At 45.3% G+C, this 17,100-nt stretch overlaps 1 protein-coding gene across 5 annotated transcripts in view; it reads right to left on the bottom strand.

Annotated features, from left to right (window-relative positions):
• The window catches only part of LOC146833388 (single-pass membrane and coiled-coil domain-containing protein 3-like), a 389,302-nt gene that overhangs the window by 74,150 nt on the left and 298,052 nt on the right, over positions 1-17,100 (bottom strand). The window contains exon 4 of one of the 5 annotated variants that reach the window (XR_014960582.1): positions 15,162-16,508. The exons of the other annotated variants lie outside the window; for them this stretch is intronic. The gene's annotated coding sequence lies outside the window, so the exon portion shown is untranslated. Of the gene's footprint in view, positions 1-15,161; positions 16,509-17,100 lie in introns of those variants that run through there. 5 annotated transcript variants of the gene reach the window in all.

Raw genomic sequence — 17,100 nt, 5'->3', positions numbered from 1 at the left:
TAAAAAGAGCCGTTGTGTTTGAGTGTTTAGATGTTGGTTGGCTCTAAAACGAGCCGTTGTGTTAATTGAGTGTTTTTTGGTACCTATATGTAAGTACCGATGCAGAGTCTAAAGTTCAAGAGGAAGCCTCTGTTCCCTTCATCTGTGAAATGTACTCCCCTCACTATTTCTTCTTATTTTCTGGGACAAGGAGCTGAACAGGTATCAATTTTACTTGAAAATGGCAGAACAGCAGTCTACTTCAGGGAGTGAGGAGGAGATCTGGATGCACTCAGAAGCCTTGGTTCATACTAGTTTCTCTTCCAGAATCTTCTGTTCCCTTCATCTGTGAAATGTACACAGTCTCCTCTATAAATGCCTTGCCACTCCCCTCACTATTTCTTCTTATTTCCTGGGACAAGGAGCTGAACAGCTATCAATTTTACTTGAAAATAGCAGAACAGCAGTCTACTTCAGGGAGTGAGGAGGAGACCTGGATGCACTCAGAAGGTGTCTTTCAGTAGAATGGCAATATGAAATGAAAGATAGTTGTAAAATGTAGGCTTACATACTTTTTTTTAATAAAAAGAACTAATTGGCTGTTTCAGACCATTCAACACTAAAAACTAGGCTGTATGTTTACATTTTTACAAGCATGTTTTGTATTGGTTCAGAAAAATGTGTTCCCACAGAACATTACTTTGGATTTGCTGTTAGGTTTGAAAAGTCAAGCAATCTTGCTCTTTGGATTAGAAACATTGTGGCAGATTTACAAGACCCTTGCTCCACTTTTGCGTCACTTTTTCCATGTTAAAAGTGACGCAAAAGTGGTGCAAGGGGCTTGTAAATCTGCCCCATTGTGTGCTGAACTTCTGACCTCTCTGCTCACACCAGTGTTCCATGATCTGTTGCTATGCTAGCAGGCAGAAGTCATGTTGGGGGTAGGAATCATTTGGAAAGGGTTGAAATTTGCAACCAATAGAAATGTGTGTTTCTATTTAAAAGAAAGGTGGAGAACGTGAAATGGGGGCAGGGTAGGGAGTTTCTGACCCCCTAGCCATTGTCAGGGGGTCCCTGAAGCATCCCGAAGGGTGAAAAAAACGTTATATTTTTTTTCAAAAAATCGCGGGGTGCGCGTACCGTGCGCGCACAATGCGCGCACGGCGGAAAAAAAATTGTAAAAAAAATAGAATTAAAAATCAAGTTTAAGTGTTTAGATGTTAGGTGGCTCTAAAAAGAGCCGTTGTGTTAATTGAGGAACAGAGGAACAAAAAGAAAAAAAATGAAAAAAATTATGGGGTGCAGCATGTGTGCTGCTGTATCTTCTCCTCTATTAGGGTAATACTGCTCCCACCATAACAGAGAAGAGCATTGCACTCATTGCACCGTATATGAACCCTCTGCAACAGAGGGTGCATATCCAGAGGTCGAGAAGAAAGTGAAGCTGACGGCGCAGGAGATGTGCTCGGCTGAGCTGCTGGAGGGTTGTCTCTTGCAGCTAAAGTACACTCCCGAGCGTAAGCTACAGGATGCACTGTTTTGAAGTGTCTTATCATGGAGTAAATACTAAAAGAGTATTTTTTTAGGGTCTCCTCTAGATAAGACAACTTCACAAACAGTGCAGGTGACTTTAGGAGCATTCACCTTTTTCTGGCCCTTATTCCAGATAAATGAGTCTTTTTGTTTCCTCTGCCTTGGTGGAACAAAGGTCTCCTCCTCACTCCCAGAAGATGACTGCTGCTCTGCCATTTTCAAGTACTGGAGTACTAGAAAAGCTGTTCAGCTCCTTCTCCCAGGAAATCAGAAGAAATAGTACGGGAATGGTTGTGATGTTGGAAGATTCTGAAAGTGAAAATACTATGAACCAATGAAAAGTGTTGTTTCGTAATCACATGACTTGCCGTGCGGAGCACGCATGACGTAAGCAAGCGTGCACGGAGCACGGGCACATGGAGCACGCTCGCATGCGCGTACAGAGCATGTGCGCATGCGCGTATAGAGCACGCGAGCATGAAGCACGCACGCAAGCGCGCACGGAGCACGAGCGCACAGAGCACGCACGACACATGCATGCGCGCACGGAGCACGCACGACGCACGCATGCGCGCACGGAGCACGCACGCATGCGCACTCCGTGCGCGCACCGTGCGCGCACCAACATGGCAGAAGATAGCCAAAGAGAAAAGTTGAGAATGTGAAAACAAGTAACGGAAGACACTTCCTAACGCCCTAGGCTTTGTCACAGGGTCACAAAAGGACCCACAAGAGCAAAAAAAAAATGCTTTTTATTTTGCACGGTCAAAAATCCCTAAAAAAAAAAAAAAAAAAAATTAAACTGTTTATAAGTTTATATTAACTATGCTGTTCAACTTTATCCAAATAAAAAAAAAAAAGAGCTGAGCCATTCCATATTACAGGATACAGTCAATCTATAACTATATACATAGGTAGCTTATTGTAAAATAAATATATAAAAAATATAATAATACATTCATAAATTAGCATTTAAAAACCTTTGAAATTCACTGAAAAAACCATAGGTTTCACACACGTTATAGTTAGGAAATAGCATTTAAAAAACCTTGCAAATTCACTGAAAAAACCATAGGTTTCACACACGTTATAGTTAGGAATTAGCATTTAGAAAACCTTGCAAATTCACTGAAAAAACCATAGGTTTCACACATGTTATAGTTAGCTGGACATTCCACTCGTACAAAACCATTGAAATTCCCCCGTTATAGTTAGTTCAGCTAACTATAACTCGCGCGCCCGCAATCCACTGCTGATGACGTCACATATTACATCACTCATGACATGGTCAGTGACATCACTCATGACATCACTGATGACATCTCAAATGACATCACTGATGACATCATCCTTGTGTAAGAGTGGCAGACCTCCTCTTATCCTAATATAAACTTTGATACACACATTGAAAAATACAAACTAAAGTTTTGAAAAGTATAGAGATACCAATACCAGTTAGAACAATCTATTCAGTAATTCCAAAATCTACATACGCATCCACTCATTCATCAACACTTCTATATAGTCACTCATACATGTTCTCAGTCATCATATGTACTCATACACCTATAAATCCTGTTACACACCTACACTCATACATAAAGTTACTCACACACATACTCACACATGCAAATAAACATCCATTTACTTGCATATACAGCTATTCACACACCACTACACTTACTTTTACAGAAACGTACAAATACTTACTCTCTTAAACAATCACTTATAGAAACACATACTTATTCATACAGGAACTCTTCCAATCTTTCACTCTCATATATCCTCACTTATATACATCAATACTCACATATACTAGTTTAAAACATATGCACTTACTCATAAAGACACTATTGAGACAGTCATTCACTCTCTTACTCACCCATGCACACACTCATCCACCCATACCGCCCTGCTCACATACTGTCTTCAAAACACATACAAACAGTGAGTCACTCATTCATGCATCTATACGCTAAGTAACACCCCCCACTGAACCATACAGACACTCATACTGATACTCTAAAAACGAACTAATAACCCATATACACACTCATGTAGCTACTAACCAACCCATGCAGCCACTTATACACAAAGTGAGACACTGATACAGATATTTAAATATTTAAACATTACTCACTAATACTTGTATTCACTAAGATACTGTTAATAAGTCAGTTATACAATTAATTTTTACAAAAAAAAACATCCATTTAGACACTTATTTACTCATTTATTCTTCCATTAACCTTTAGATATACATATATAAAAAATATTTATTTTTCAGAAAGACACATATCCACTGGATGATGTCATCAGTGATGTCATTTGAGATGTCATCAGTGATGTCATGAGTGATGTCACTTACCATGTCATGAGTGATGTAATATGTGACATCATCAGCAGTGGATTGCGGGTGCGCGAGTTATAGTTAGCTGAACTAACAATAACGGTGGAATTTCAATGGTTTTGTACGAGTGAAATGTCCAGCTAACTATAACATGTGTGAAACCTATGTTTTTTCAGTGAATTTGCAAGGTTTTTTAAATACTAATTCCTAACTATAACGTGTGTGAAACCTATGGTTTTTTCAGTGAATATATATATATTACCTACTGGCGGTCGCCAGTAGGTAGTTATAGTTAGGACCCCTTTTCCATAGGAAATCCGCAACATTCTATTTTGAATAACTTTGGCGCCGGTCGATGAATCCTCGCGAATTTCTCAAAATAGGTGGGGCGCTACGCTCCGCTCCTACCCTGAAAGTCTCGGGGAGATTCGTCAAGCGGGGGCTGAGATAAAAGGGGGGTCCCAAAACGCGTTTTTCCCATGCATTTTTCCATAGGACCTTTAGACAGAGCTACAGCCCGAACGGCTGAACAGAATTACTAGAAATTTGGCAGAGAGGTAGTCCCTAGGTCAAGGAAGTGCCTTTTGTAGGTTTGGTGTAAATCTGTTCAGTAGATTCTGAGAAAATAGCCTTTAAATCAATATATATATCTGAGCCCGCTTACGGTACGCTTACCGTACGCTTACCGTACGCGTACGGTGGCGTGCGCGAGCGCGATTCTGATTGGCTCTTAGATCTTAGTAAACATTCGAATCGGCCGAAACCAGGAAGCGGCGTCCGCCATTTTGTCTCTCGCACTGAGTGTTATTTATCAAACATGATGCCCAAAAACATGTTGCGGGGCTGTTTTGACAACTCCCTCCCACACAGTCATGTTGAGGGAGTCCCCAAACATCCCCCAAGAGCAAAAACGTTTTTTTTTTTTTTCGGCAATTTCGGCGAGTACGCTTACCGTACGCTTACCGTACGCGTACGGTTAAAAAAAAAAAATAAAAAAAAAACACTATCCACACTTACCCCACCCCCTGTGCTTTTGGTGGCCGCAGGCCACCAAATGTACAGGGCTTATTAGACCTGTGAAAAAAAACTAAATTTTGGCAACATGAATTTATAAAATCTAAATAAAAAAAACACTATCCACATTGACCCCACCCCCTGTGCTTTTGGTGGCCGAAGGCCACCAAATGTACAGGGCTTATTAAAGTTGCTAAAAACCGTGCACGGAACGAACTGCGTTAAGTGGGCGCGCACGCCTCGAATGGCGTAAAGTAACTTAGCATTTAAAAAAACGTACAAATTCACTGAAAAAACCATAGGTTTCACACACGTTATAGTTAGGAATTAGCATTTAAAAAACCTTGCAAATTCACTGAAAAAACCATAGGTTTCACACATGTTATAGTTAGCGGAAATTTTACTGATAAAAAACCAATGAAATTGCCCCGTTATAGTTAGTGCTGGCAACTATAACTCACGCGACCGCAATCTTCTGCTGATGACATATGTGTCTTTATAAAAAAAAATATTTGTAATATATGTATAGCTAAAAATGTATGGAAGAAGACATGGGCAAATAAGTGTCTAAATACAGTATTAGCATCAGCAGAGGATTGCGGTCGCGTGAGTTATAGTTGCCAGCACTAACTATAACGGGGCAATTTCATTGGTTTTTTATCAGTAAAATTTCCGCTAACTATAACATGTGTGAAACCTATGGTTTTTTCAGTGAATATATATATATATATATATTCACTGAAAAAACCATAGGTTTCACACACGTTATAGTTAGGAATTAGCATTTAAAAAACCTTGCAAATTCACTGAAAAAACCATAGGTTTCACACATGTTATAGTTAGCTGGACATTTTACTGATAAAAAACCAATGAAATTCCCCCGTTATAGTTACTGTAGGCAACTATAACTCACGCGACCGCAATCCTCTGCTGATGCTAATACTGTATTTAGACACTTATTTGCCCATGTCTTCTTCCATTAAATTTTAGCTATACATATATTACAAATATTTTTTTTTCATAAAGACACATATGTCATCAGCAGAGGATTACGGTCGCGTGAGTTATAGTTGCCTACAGTAACTATAACGGGGGAATTTCATTGGTTTTTTATCAGTAAAATGTCCAGCTAACTATAACATGTGTGAAACCTATGGTTTTTTCAGTGAATTTGCAAGGTTTTTTAAATGCTAATTCCTAACTATAACGTGTGTGAAACCTATGGTTTTTTCAGTGAATTTGTACGTTTTTTTAAATGCTAAGTTACTTTACGCCATTTGTGGCGTGCGCGCCCACTTAACGCAGTTCATTCGGTGCGCGCAGGTGCGCTTCGCGCACCAAGCGCGCACAGTGAGCACGCGGTGCGCTTCGCGCACCGCGTGCCCACGTTACGCTAGATGGGCCATGAACGCACGATGCGCTTCGCGCACTGTGCGCACATGGAGGTCATATGATGAGCATCGTTGTGACAGGTAAAATATAGGTTTTGTTTATCTCTGATGAGCCATGCACAAAAGGTGCCCTTCGGGCACCTTTTGCACACGGGGTGGGGAGAATGTGGATATCTTTTTTTTTATTATTATTTCTTACCGTACGCGTATGGTAAGCGTAATCGGCGAAATTTTCGAAAAAATTAAAATTGCCTTTTTTCACTTGGGGGATCGTTGGGGACTCCCTCGACATGGCTAGGTGCTTGGGAGCTGTGTAAACAGCCCCTTTACATGATTTGCACTTTGTTTTTCAACCCCCTATCAGAGTGCGAGAGAGAAAATGGCGGCCGCCGCTTCCTGGTTTCGACCGATTCGAATGTTTACTAAGATCTAAGGGCCAATCAGAATCGCACTCGCCACCGTACGCGTACGGTAAGCGCACCGTAAGCGCACCGTAAGCTGGCTCAGATATATATATTGATTTAAAGGCTATTTTCTCAGAATCTACTGAACAGATTTACACCAAACCTACAAAAGGCACTTCCTTGACCTGAGGACTACCTCTCTGCCAAATTTCAAGTAATTCTGTTCAGCCGTTCGGGCTGTAGCTGTGTCTAAAGGTCCTATGGAAAAATGCATGGGAAAAACGCGTTTTGGGACCCCCCTTTTATCTCAGCCCCCGCTTGACGAATCCCCCCGAGACTTTCAGGGTAGGAGCGGAGCGTAGCGCCCCACCTATTTTGAAAAATTCACGAGGATTCGTCAACCGGCGCCAAAGTTATTCAAAATAGAATGTTGCGGATTTCCTATGGAAACGTGGTCCTAACTATAACTACCTACTGGCGACCGCCAGTAGGTAATATATATATATATATATATATATATATATTTTTTTTTTTTCCTCAAAGCACCCTCGATTCGAAAACGCACTCGAATCCAGCTAATTATTGGCTCTGCAGCATCTCTTCACTTAGAGTCAAAACAGCCTTACGCGTTTCGGGGCTTCAATCCCCTTGTTCACAGGCATCCATGCAGAGGTACGTCATCCTTGCGTTTAAATAGGCGCGCTTTAACATGCAACTTGATTCATTCATTTGCGCTGCATGCTGGGATAGGCAGTCCTTGAATAATCAGACGTTGGTACTTTTAATTAAAGCGCCTACACATTAATAATCACCTTAGTAGGTCCGTTTCCTTCCACACAGTCTTTCATTTAAAACACCCTCTAGTGGGCCTCCAATATGAAGGATGATGTTTTTCCACGGCAGCTGCTTTCCCAATGGAGACTGTTGAACAGTTCCTTTGTCTCCGTGGCCCCCAGGCATAAGGGGTGGTGCGATTTCGCAAGGATGACGTACCTCTGCATGGATGCCTGTGAACAAGGGGATTGAAGCCCCGAAACGCGTAAGGCTGCTTTGACTCTAAGTGAAGAGATGCTGCAGAGCCAATAATTAGCTGGATTCCAGTGCGTTTTCGAATCGAGGGTGCTTTGAGAAAAAAATAATATTGCGGTCAGCCGGCCGTGAAATCGCACCACCCCTTATGCCTGGGGGCCACGGAGACAAAGGAACTGTTCAACAGTCTCCATTGGGAAACCAGCTGGCGTGGAAAAACATCATCCTTCATATTGGAGGCCCACTAGAGGGTGTTTTAAATGAAAGACTGTGTGGAAGGAAACGGACCTACTAAGGTGATTATTAATGTGTAGGCGCTTTAATTAAAAGTACCAACGTCTGATTATTCAAGGACTGCCTATCCCAGCATGCAGCGCAAATGAATGAATCAAGTTGCATGTTAAAGCGCGCCTATTTAAACGCAAGGATGACGTACCTCTGCATGGATGCCTGTGAACAAGGGGATTGAAGCCCCGAAACGCGTAAGGCTGCTTTGACTCTAAGTGAAGAGATGCTGCAGAGCCAATAATTAGCTGGATTCGAGTGCGTTTTCGAATCGAGGGTGCTTTGAGAGAAAAAAATAATATTGCGGTCATCCGGCCGTGAAATCGCACCACCCCTTATGCCTGGGGGCCACGGAGACAAAGGAACTGTTCAACAGTCTCCATTGGGAAACCAGCTGGCGTGGAAAAACATCATCCTTCATATTGGAGGCCCACTAGAGGGTGTTTTAAATGAAAGACTGTGTGGAAGGAAACGGACCTACTAAGGTGATTATTAATGTGTAGGCGCTTTAATTAAAAGTACCAACGTCTGATTATTCAAGGACTGCCTATCCCAGCATGCAGCGCAAATGAATGAATCAAGTTGCATGTTAAAGCGCGCCTATTTAAACGCAAGGATGACGTACCTCTGCATGGATGCCTGTGAACAAGGGGATTGAAGCCCCGAAACGCGTAAGGCTGCTTTGACTCTAAGTGAAGAGATGCTGCAGAGTCAATAATTAGCTGGATTCGAGTGCGTTTTCGAATCGAGGGTGCTTTGAGAAAAAAATAATATTGCGGTCATCCAGCCGTGAAATCGCACCACCCCTTATGCCTGGGGGCCACGGAGACAAAGGAACTGTTCAACAGTCTCCATTGGGAAACCAGCTGGCGTGGAAAAACATCATCCTTCATATTGGAGGCCCACTAGAGGGTGTTTTAAATGAAAGACTGTGTGGAAGGAAACGGACCTACTAAGGTGATTATTAATGTGTAGGCGCTTTAATTAAAAGTACCAACGTCTGATTATTCAAGGACTGCCTATCCCAGCATGCAGCGCAAATGAATGAATCAAGTTGCATGTTAAAGCGCGCCTATTTAAACGCAAGGATGACGTACCTCTGCATGGATGCCTGTGAACAAGGGGATTGAAGCCCCGAAACGCGTAAGGCTGCTTTGACTCTAAGTGAAGAGATGCTGCAGAGCCAATAATTAGCTGGATTCGAGTGCGTTTTCGAATCGAGGGTGCTTTGAGAAAAAAATAATATTGCGGTCATCCGGCCGTGAAATCGCACCACCCCTTATGCCTGGGGGCCACGGAGACAAAGGAACTGTTCAACAGTCTCCATTGGGAAACCAGCTGGCGTGGAAAAACATCATCCTTCATATTGGAGGCCCACTAGAGGGTGTTTTAAATGAAAGACTGTGTGGAAGGAAACGGACCTACTAAGGTGATTATTAATGTGTAGACGCTTTAATTAAAAGTACCAACGTCTGATTATTCAAGGACTGCCTATCCCAGCATGCAGCGCAAATGAATGAATCAAGTTGCATGTTAAAGCGCGCCTATTTAAACGCAAGGATGACGTACCTCTGCATGGATGCCTGTGAACAAGGGGATTGAAGCCCCGAAACGCGTAAGGCTGCTTTGACTCTAAGTGAAGAGATGCTGCAGAGCCAATAATTAGCTGGATTCGAGTGCGTTTTCGAATCGAGGGTGCTTTGAGAAAAAAATAGTATTGCGGTCATCCGGCCGTGAAATCGCACGACCCCTTATGCCTGGGGGCCACGGAGACAAAGGAACTGTTCAACAGTCTCCATTGGGAAACCAGCTGGCGTGGAAAAACATCATCCTTCATATTGGAGGCCCACTAGAGGGTGTTTTAAATGAAAGACTGTGTGGAAGGAAACGGACCTACTAAGGTGATTATTAATGTGTAGGCGCTTTAATTAAAAGTACCAACGTCTGATTATTCAAGGACTGCCTATCCCAGCATGCAGCGCAAATGAATGAATCAAGTTGCATGTTAAAGCGCGCCTATTTAAACGCAAGGGTGACGTACCTCTGCATGGATGCCTGTGAACAAGGGGATTGAAGCCCCGAAACGCGTAAGGCTGCTTTGACTCTAAGTGAAGAGATGCTGCAGAGCCAATAATTAGCTGGATTCGAGTGCGTTTTCGAATCGAGGGTGCTTTGAGAAAAAAAAAAATATATATATATATATATATATATATATTTGTGCACCCGATGAAAGGCTCCCAAGTGCATGCATGTACAAGCAGGTACACAGACTCAATATATAGCGGGTGCCAGATTCTTATTTATTTGGTGAATTCGAACCGTGCTGTCTCTTATGCGTTTTGGACACAAGACGGTGTCCTTGATCACATGACAAACAGATATCAGAGACGGAAATTTAAAGGGAAAGTGGCGCTTACAATGATGCATTCAGCACTGATAGACATAGAGAAAATACTGTGCCATCCAGCATCCAACAGAACAAACATCTTCCTCTACAATGTATCAAATCGTGACCCAATTATACCTATTGTATATACATATATAGATTGTGCGCACAACCAGCTTGGTATCATTAAACAACCATTATCTTCTTATTTGCCATCCCTAATGCATCTAGCTATATTCACATGCATTTCCATATTGTGCTGTCTTTTCCACATCGTTACCTTCTTTTCGTGCATGATTTTATATATGAAAGTGCATAGTGCAAATTTCAGTTCATAAATCACATACACAATATAGTATTAACGATAGGTAAAAATATATACTGTACAATGTTCATATACATATGTGCAAAATGCAATTTGACAAAAGGATTCTCGAAATGTGCCAATACGCCGATTGTGCAAATCGCATACACATTATAGTATTGACGATGGGTAAAAATATATACTTTACAATGTTCATAAATATGTGCAAAATGCAATTTGGCAAAAGGGTTCTTGAAATGTGCAAATACTCTGATTGTGCTAAGAATGCTTCTACTATGTACAAATACGCTAATTGGGCAATATATGTCATAGTGCAAATACTGTAGCTGCTCTATACCAAAAGTGCCAGTGCCAGTCTGAGTCCTGAAGTGTGTAAAGTGCATAGATGTGCAGTTTTGTTCTTGTGCAAAGTGTGCAAATATAAAGGTAAAAATTGATATCATATGACGGCAGTTCATAGTTCTATATTGTAATATACACATTCACATCCTCCTAGTGCGCCGATGATCACAAGTATGTATTACAGGTACCTATACCATATAAAAAATCTCATCGGTTTACCCTAGGACAGCTGTAAACACTGTGCGTCCACAAAGGAGATAGTGACCAAGAAGCCCCCTGACACTATTCAAATTCCTGGCAATATGTTATTGGCTTATTCATTCATGGATGTTAAAATCCTAACATAGAGGTCCATTAGGATGGAGGGCGGAAAAACACCACGACCGCCGTGGAAGCAGAAAACAACCGCCCGCCGGCCCCGTGGGAAAACCGGCGTCCAAATTAGCATTAACCGCCAAACAAATCCGACTGCGGCGGTACGAGGCCAAGAATAACCACCCGTAGCGGGCGGAGATGGCCAAAATCCGTCCGCGGCGGTTGGAACTGCAGCGGAAAAACAACAACCCGCCGCAAGTATAGCGGCGACACCGCCCCGGAAATTAGTATATCCCCGACGGTCCTGCAGTACGTACCGCCATCTCCGACCGCCGCGGTCGCACAATGGGATGAATGCAAGAGCCAGTGGAAGAGCTGAAGCAAAGCCACCGTGGCGGACGAACCGTCTAAAATATGGCGGACAAAGCCAAAACCCAACAAGAAGGCCAAAAAGTGCACACAGAAAACTACACATGCCTCACAAATACACAAAACACACCCCAATGACACAACCACATGGCAAAACAAAAAAAACAATTCCCACAACAACACACCTGTCAGCAACACACCAATTGGACACACCCACATAGCTGAGTATAAAACCAGCCCCTTCCCTGACCACAATCCCTTGCAAAAGTCCAGGCGAGAAGGGACACATACCCCAGCTGACAGGAGAGCCAGCTGTCAGGAGAGGCAAAGGACACAGCATCACCAGCCACACCACACACAGCACCACCACCACCTCCACACCAGCACAACTAACCCCCCTGCACAACACACACCATACACAGCACAACCACAACCACCACTCACACTCCTGCACCCATAATCACTTTGCACACCACACACCATGGCCACACATAAAATGCCCAAATTCACTGAGAGTGAGTTGAAGGTCATGGTAGATGAGATAGTCAGAGTGGAACCACAGCTTTTTGGTACCCTGGTCCAACAGACACCCTTAGCCACAAGGACACAAATGTGGGCTAGGATAGGTCAAAGGGTCAATGCAGTAGGGACCACCCCAAGATCAAAAAAGGAGATCATGCAGCGTCGGCATGATCTGAAGAGGGTGGTCAAGGAGTGGAGGAGCAAGAACCGTGAGCTGGCTCAGAGGACAGGAGGTGGCCCTCCCATTCCACCAAAACCATTCACATAATGGGAGGAGAAGGTCCTTGTCATACTGCATCCAGAGAGTCTCACAGGAGTAGCCGGGGCAGTGGAGGCTGGTATGTACAAATAAATGACTATCGCCACTCTGCAATGTACTGCCTTGCACAACTACAAAGCTACACCACCTAGGACACATACCATCCATCTGCACCACACACTCACAAAAACATGGCTCACAGACCCAACATTCACCCACTCCCATTCACCCCAAACATAGCTAACAACAAAACCATGGGGGCATGTGTACAGGCAGACAGCACTACAACAACCCCCAGGCACCCTGGTCAACACCTCAGCAGGATAGAGCGCTCCCCCATCCCACCCAGGAGCATGTGTCAGCCATTACACAGCCCTCATCAAACTTACAGGTACGTAGACATCTTCCCTGGGATGGTGTTTGTGTCTGCAAGGGCTGCACTACTACTCCCAACATTCACTCTGTCCCACACCTCAGCAGGATGTAGCCCTCCCCCACCCCACCCAGGAGCAGTTGGAAGCCATTGCAGTACACCAAAAAAACTTACAGGCAGGTAGCCATCTTCACAATGAGGGTGTCTGGGGGGGGGGGGGCATGGGGGGCTGCACCACTACTCCCACCATGCCCCCTGTCCCACACCTCAGCCGGATTGAGCCCTCCCACTACCCCACCCAGAAGCATGTGTCAGCCATTACACATCCCACATCAAACTTACAGGTAGGTAGCCATCTTCCCTGGGATGGTGTTTGTGTCTGTGAGGGCTGCACTACTACTCCCAATATTCACTCTGTACCACACCTCAGCAGGATCGAGCCCTCCCCCGCCCTACCCAGGAGCAGTTGGAAGCCATTGCAGTACACCAAAAATACTCACAGGTAGGTAGCCAGTACGTGCACCCACCAATTTTTCACAAATTAAATGGTGCCATATGACAACACCATTCCTCTCATTGCACAAAGAGGCATACCTACCCCATTGCCAAGCACACTGTGCACACAGGTAAGCTAAGGAAACTGTCACAACCACCAAAGTGTGACACACCAATGCACAAGCAGAAGAAAGCCTGGGCACATTCATGCACAGCAACTAGTTACATGTGTATCACCATGGGCAAGTGCAACAATGACCATTAGAAAAATATGAAAGCATGTGTGGTGGCACAAATCAAGATATGCACATGACAGGACAAAGGGATGCAGGAGATGACAATGGCCAGTCCATGGCCAGATGTAACGTCTGCTAGGCCAGACAAATAAACTATGAGTCCACAATTAAACACATGTTGTGCCAGAGCCTAGATGGTAACGAGTCCCTGTAAACCTCAATAGTGCACGCTTTGCATGGTATGCCTTGACACCTCGCACCATGGACAAGTAATGCTTGTACCGCTTCATCATGTCAGGAAGCACAGTACTGCACATAGTCAACAAAGTGATGATATGTCAACTGTGCAGTGAACAAAAAGTGAATGACACACAGCTAACACAAAGCTTGCCGGGTGTACTGCAATGACCATTTCACATCTGACCCACAGGTGACCAAGAACTCACTGCAGAGTACAACACCAGCAACCTGCAGAGCCAGTATCCCCCCCCCCGGTACAAGGACTCTCGGATGTTGACTTCCAGGATTCCGTGGACGATGTGCTCGAGGCCGGCCCATCTGGTGTGCCAGAGAGCAACAGGTCCCAGGACCCCGGCGTCCCCCCCACATCTGTTGCAACAACAACTCCACAGCAGACCCCTGCTGTCAGAGCCTGTGCAGCCACCGCCACCACCAACACCACCACCACCACCACCACCACCAGTGCTGCCTGCAACACCCTCCCTGTCCCAGAGGATGCCCAGCACACACCACCCATGGAGGAGGGCAGGGAGAGGATGCGGGTGCCCACAGTGGTGAGGCAACAGGTCCGTGCAGCAGGGCAGGTGGGAGGGGCAGGGTCACCCAGGGACACCAGGAGGCTGGGACCCACTCCCTGGAACACATCACCAGAGTCCTGGGTGCATACGAACAGGCCCAAGGACGAACGGGCCGGTCGGACGATTTGTTGCACAAGCTCATCCTGCTGATGAGGTCCATTGACAGCCGCATGGGACATATCGTGGACCTCTTGGGCCAGCAAGTGGCGGTATTGAGGGACAGGCCTGCACCCCAGACAACACCTCCGCCTCCCTCTGGTGGGCTGCACAATGACAGTTCACCATCCTCCCCTGCGCCCACAGAGAGGGGTGAGTCTTTAGACCCCACTGGCCCTGCAGCAGGGCCCCCCTTGCCAAACGATGAAGGGGTCGTCCCAAGAAGACCCTGGGAGTATCTGGAGGCCAAGCACCTGCCAGACACCAGTCACGGAGCCAGCCATGATGGCAACCCTCTCCACCACTGCATTGACTCTTTGGACTGTCTTTCCCGAACTGCCTTGTGAATGGCATCTGTCTGTTGGACTGGGTCACCACAGCAATGTGCTGACTCCTCGACCATCTCATCTACCATGACTGTCAACTCACTGCTCCCACCCAATGGAAATGTACACCCCCCTTGCATCTCACCATAGTAAATAAAATATCCTCACACACATGTTGTTGTGTCTGATCCGTCTTTATTGCAGGGTGTACAGTCTTCAACATGATCACAATGTACCATGAGGATGGGCTGTATGTAGACAAGGAGAAGTCGAAGGCACCTAGGGAAACACAACAGAACAACTGACACTGGTCTGGGTGTGGCATCACAGACATCACACAAGCCCTAACACCAGAATAACCCAACATGCACATGTCACAATGGCCACCAAGTGTCAACATACACGTCCTGTTGATGATCCCAAATGACATGTCCTAGAAACATTTACAACCACCACTGAGTCTACAACTGGCTGATGCTACAATTCTCACATGCCCCTTCACGACAAAAGCAATATCATCAGACAATGGGTATGTTGCACATTGACACCCACCGTCAAGTGAAGTCACTGGACACGGCTTGGTTTGCAGGCTGGGGCCTTGGGTCCTCACCATCATCCAGGAGCAGGGGAATCTCCTTGCGAATGACTAGGTTGTGGAGCATGCATCATGCCACAACAATCTGACACACCTTCCCGGGCGAGTATGCCAGTGCACCTTTGGTCTTGTCCAGGCACCGGAAACGTGACTTGAGCAGGCCAAAAGTACGCTCCACCACATGACGTGTCCTCCCATGGGCCTCATTGTAGCGGACTTCAGCCGGGGACCTGGGATTCCGCAGTGGGCTCAGCAACCAGGGACGGTTGGGATATGCAGAGTCACCTAGGTATGACAAACACAAATAGACATTGCACCGTCGCAGAGGCTCAGGGCAGCAGGTCACACACACACAGCACGCCACACGACTAGGCATACTCATCCACAATCCATGTACGCTCTGGAAGAAGATTAGCCATCAGCTGGGGCACAATGCTGTACCGCAGGATGTAGGAGTCGTGGGCCGAGCCTGAGAATTTGGCACACACCTGCGAGATGGTCATATCTGCCAGGCACACCACCTGCACATTGATGGAGTGGTAATGCTTGCGATTGCGGTAAATGTGCTCACTTGCCTGTGGTGGCACAAGAGCGACATGGGTGCAATCAATGGCACCAGCAACATTGGGGATGTGTCCAAGGGGATAGAAGTCTCCCTTCACTGCTGGCAATTGAGCACCCCTGGGGAAATGGATGTATCTGTCCTTGTATAGCATCATGGCGGACAGTACATGACGCAGCACCATGCTGAACATCGGTAGTGACATCCCACCAGCGCTGGCCACAGTCTCCTGGAATGATCCCGTGGCAAAAAAAATGCAGGGCTGCCATCACCTTATAAGTAGGGGTGAAAGCTGTTGGATATGTCCTGCGTGGCTGCAGGTGGGGCTCCAACAGATCACAAAGGGTTTTCAGGGTGGCTCTGTCCAGGCAGCATTTGCGTATGAGCGTTACATCCTCCATGTCCTCCAGCACCGTCAAGTGACGAGTCAAATTTGGCCTCCTCCTATTGGAGATGATAGTGGACACATGTCAATGCAATACATCATGAGATGTGCACAGCATATCACGTTCTGGATGACACAATGACAACAATGACTAACATCTATAGTGACTAACAGACCAGCTTACATGGAGGGACAGCTTCAGCTACACAAAGGGCACACGTGTCAACTTACACAAGACAAGTACCTCAAACACCACCTTTGGCAATGTGAATGTACATAGGGATATGGCCACAGTACACATGTGCACGCCTGGGAGTCTAGCACCCAGCATATGTGTAACTAATCAAAACCACTGCCGCATACCTAGCTGCTGTACCGGTCACACCTTAATGCGTCATTACAACCTGGCACACATCCACCACACAATGACCACAGTTGGCGCTGGAATGATGAATGTGTGCATGAGCAGACATGAGAGGCAATGCTAGATAGATCAACATTCATTGATACGAGCATTGCTGTGATTGTCACTGGACCTCAACACATTGACATTTGCACACATTGTACAGTCCAGGACTACACTGTCCTGCCTACACCAACATCAAATCCTTAAGTGACATGTGAATGGGTACAGGCAAATCTGTGTTACAC

The sequence above is a fragment of the Triturus cristatus genome, chromosome 4_2 (assembly GCF_964204655.1).
Source record: "Triturus cristatus chromosome 4_2, aTriCri1.1, whole genome shotgun sequence".
In the NCBI taxonomy this organism is placed as follows: Eukaryota; Metazoa; Chordata; class Amphibia; order Caudata; family Salamandridae; genus Triturus; species Triturus cristatus.
Note: the sequence above shows the minus strand (reverse complement) of the source record. Positions and strands in the feature narration are given on the sequence as shown.